A 4,183-nucleotide genomic window follows, 5' to 3' on the forward strand; every position below is an offset into this window, starting at 1 on the left:
GAAATGGCAACTCAGTGACTAAAGGCTCTGTTTTCTCCACACTGAAAAACGTTTTCCTGTGTGTCCTCATTTACTCCCTGCCACCCTTTACTATACTGTATCCTTGGCCATAATAACAATGAACATTTTAGAAATTCCTTATAAATGGCTACCCTTTACAGGACAGCTATGACACTAGCCCCTTAAAATCCTATCAGGAGGCACACTTGAAATGAAAACTCATTTTTCCTAAAAGAAGTATCCTCTTCTGTGTGACAATGGAGAGGTTATAAAGTAAGAGAAGACCAAGTCCTTTCGTCACTGGGGGATGAGTCTTTACAAAATCGCCTTCTCAGCACGATGGCTGCGCATGTGAAACTTACATCTGAGTTTGGGCCCCACACAATGGTTATTTCTTCAACCACATCCCCACCTGGGCCCTTGTAAGCACGTGTACCAATGCCCAGAGGCACACTCACATGGCCGTGTTACCGCAAAGTTTAAGCAACCTTCACATCTCTGCAGGAACTAAGAAACAAAGAGGACATAAATGCCAAGAAGCCTTGGATGCTATTTGTATACTAGATGCGGGCCCTGGATCTCACATTTGCCTGGGACTGCTCCTGGAGAGCTCAGCCTGCAAAAGGAATGGAATGTTTAACAAGAGGGGAGTGGTAAATAAATGATGGTGCTAGCAACCAGACAAAAATAGCCAGCTGCTAGCAGATTTTCCAGTGACATGGAAAGTATGAAAACAAATAAAAATGAAGGCAACAAAAAAGCATATAAAATATGCTTAAAAAAATTTTTTTTTTAATCCATCCATGCGTATGTCTATATTGAACAAAGATTGTAAGACTATACTCCGAAATATAGTTATGTTTCTGGGGTGGAATAACAGGGAATTTCTTTTTCATGAGTTTTTCTGTATTTTCCAAGTTTCCTTAAAAAAAAAAATTATCATTAACATCCGTCACCACACACAGTGATAAATTATTTTTCTTGTGGTGAGAACTTTTAAGATCTACTCTTGTAGTAACTTTCAAATATACAATACAGTATTATTAACGACAGTCATCGTGATGTACATTACATGCCCAGGATCTACTTTTCTTACGCTTGGAAATGTAATTTTTGACTACCTTCATTCACTCTGAACATGTATAGCTTTTATAACAAGGAGAAAAATAGAATAAAAAGAAGCATGGAGAGGAAAGCATATGACTGTTGGGCTTCTATGAAAGGGAACAAGAGGCCTGTTTTTATTCCTTTTCAGGGGTGGAGAGGGGAGGTCGGGGAAGAGAAGAGGGTACTCCCTTCCAATCATCCAAAACCAGGAAGGAGGGACTCAAGTGCTTCACAAGGCAGGACAAACAGGACATTGAAAAATGAAAGGTGTGTTTGGAGGGGGGAACCAAAGGGAAGGTTTAAGTGTGAATTTCAGAAGCTTTTCCATTTATGCCTTTAAAACTTGCTGAGAATAGTAGCCACCTGTCAGACCCAGACCAACTCTAGGAGAAGCTTCTACCCTGTGCGGTCCAGAGGCCAAGCTCACCAGCCTGGAAAGAACTCCCACGGCAAACTACAAGCCTTAGAACCTTAGCATCAGCCATCAGGCTCTACCTGCAGAGTATGCATTTATTTCCGCTTATGAGTATGGATTCTTTGCAAACCAATAATCACGGAGAGAAAGGCAGATAGTCACTTTCTTGCCCTCCTCCTATCTGGATGCAGAAAGGAGGACAGAGACAAAGAGACACAATAGTCCAGCCCAACAGAGTCGCCGTGTCCACATTTTCGAAGCTGAGAGACATCAAAGATTAGTGAGGAGATCATGACTATTTTCCCTAAGAGGATGCAGCAAGATCAGGCATCAAAGGGACCAAAATAAAAAAGAAAAGAAAAGAAAACCCTTTCACCGGCAAGTGATAAAGTGTGGACTGTGTGACAGCTGACAGGCTTGATTACAGTGACTCCAGAGAGGGGTCCTCAGTGAGCTCCCCTCCTGAAAGTCAGTGACAGTTTCTGGAAGGGAGCACACCCATGAATGACTGTGGGCATCGGGATGCGCGGGGCTTGGTTTCACCTGAAATCCAACGAGAGAAAGTGAATATAACAGCAGATGCCAACAATTTGGTGCTGTGAGGCCAGGTGGGGGAGGGGAGGGGCAGGCAGCCCTAAGCGTGTGGGCAGCGTTCTGCTTCTGTTTGGAGAAGCACCCTAAGGGCAGTGGTGGTGACCTGAGACACACTGGACCTTTCTGATTTAGGAATAACACTGGAGAAGTGGCTTTGGCCTGGATACTACACACTGGCCACGAGATCCCAGGGCTTCCTGGCCTCAGGATCACGCATCCTGAAGAGTGAAAAATATGCATTTATGCTTCCAGCCTTGGGGATGACACACGAATGGAATAATGTGGAAAGGTCAGACAGAACCAGGGGAGTGAGCCATCTGCACCAGCAACTGTGGGCTTGTCAGGGGGTGGGGGTGGGGAAGAACAAGGAAGCTGCAGGTCTAGGATCATAGCCTCAAACGTTATGGATGCACCCCAAATATATCTTTTCACTTTTTTTAATAGTTCATTTTAAGTCTACTATTATCTAGAAATGTGGCTCAACAAACATGGAGAGAATATGATCACCTCAGAAAGCAACAATGAAAACACATACCCCTTCCGTAAACTCATAAACCCATTCTCCACTATGTACCCTTTGTAAGCCTCAAAACAACATCATGCAAAGCATTTTTATTTATTTTTATACATTTTTCAGGCAAAAATAAGTCTTTAGCTGGGATGTCACTGTGAGTGAGGTAGGTGGGGAGGTGGGTGGAATATGGATAAATGCTGATTTTTTTTTTGTTTTTGTTTTACATTTCCTGAGCTCCCCTGGAAGTTTGTGTGAATATGTAAATAAGTACCTTAATTAATTACTGGTTTTCCATAGTTGTCAAATAGGCTTACTGATTACCTATTCTAAAACCTCACTGCATCCCTGACAGAAAGATCAACAAGCTGTGACGAAATACCCCAAACTGGCATAAAAATTTATCTTCGATTCTCATCAATGGGGCTCTTTAATTTGTTCATTCTCACCCTGGAACCTCTAACTTCCTGCTTTGTCATTGTCCCTAACTCTCGGTGGGATGTGATGCCACTTCTCACCAGGACTCTGGTCCTCAGTTTCCCCAGCAGTACAAGGGGGCTCACAGAATGTACCCCACATGGGAGAAGTATCATGAGGGCACAGTGAGCTCTCGGATGTGAAACAAATTTAAAGAAGAAAACAGTCCCAAATATATGCAGTCTTTGATATTACTCATTCTACCCCAGAAGGGCTCTGCCAAGAACTAAGATGTATCTCCCCACAAAAGTACGGCAAGGTGGGATCTTAAGGCATCCCGAGGAGAGACAGAAAGGTTCATGCTGAAAGGGGACAGGAGGGGGTACAGAGCACCACGGATCTCACTCTTGGATTTACCCCTCTTTAGATACACGCTCTGTCTCCACTGGATCTGTGGGGAACACAGGGACTTCTGTGTGTCTGGTGTAAATATATACTGGTGCCTATGTGTTTACGTGTAGACAGTAAGTGCCCTTCCAGAGACAAGGAGGCTGATTTTCCATCTTCCCCACTGCCAAGGAGGTCCCCAGAGAGCCCTTGCCTGTGCCCTCTCGGGGTTTGCTCATGGCAACCTCCAAACAGCATTTTGGCCAGAGAGAAGAGTGGCCCATTTCCTAACGGAGATGATCAGCAAAGCTCAACCATCTGTCTGCGCAGGAGTCCGAGATTACCCAGGCCGCCAGACCGGTGACCGCAAGGCAAGTGCACACAAAGGTTACAGAAATGTGACCACCCTGTCCCCTAAAAGAGAAATGCAGGGAGAACCCCAGCCCCACCCCACCCTTGCCTCCTCGGTTTAACCCTTTCCTAAGCTAAGTCGCCCACCACCACACTTTCCGAGTACATCTTGGTCTATATCTTTTCCCTGCTATAAAATATTAAAAGAGAAGAAAAAGGTTGCTTTGATCATGATGAGATGACAGAGGAGCTAGAGGGAGAGGGCAAGCTACCAGGTCATCACCAAGGCTGGCACCTTGAGACAGGGAAGCTGGAAATCAAAAGTGGGAGTTTATGCCAACTTTGCTCATGACCAAACTATGGAACATTTCCCTCTCCCAAACTTCATAAGAGGATCAGAG

General features: G+C 44.5%; 1 protein-coding gene across 3 annotated transcripts in view; it reads right to left on the minus strand.

Annotated features, from left to right (window-relative positions):
• SETBP1 (SET binding protein 1) overlaps positions 1-4,183 on the minus strand; it is a 357,459-nt gene that overhangs the window by 166,961 nt on the left and 186,315 nt on the right. The window lies entirely within an intron of this gene.

The sequence above is a fragment of the Pteropus vampyrus genome, unplaced genomic scaffold (genome assembly GCF_000151845.1).
Source record: "Pteropus vampyrus isolate Shadow unplaced genomic scaffold, Pvam_2.0 Scaffold3, whole genome shotgun sequence".
Lineage (NCBI taxonomy): Eukaryota > Metazoa > Chordata > Mammalia > Chiroptera > Pteropodidae > Pteropus > Pteropus vampyrus.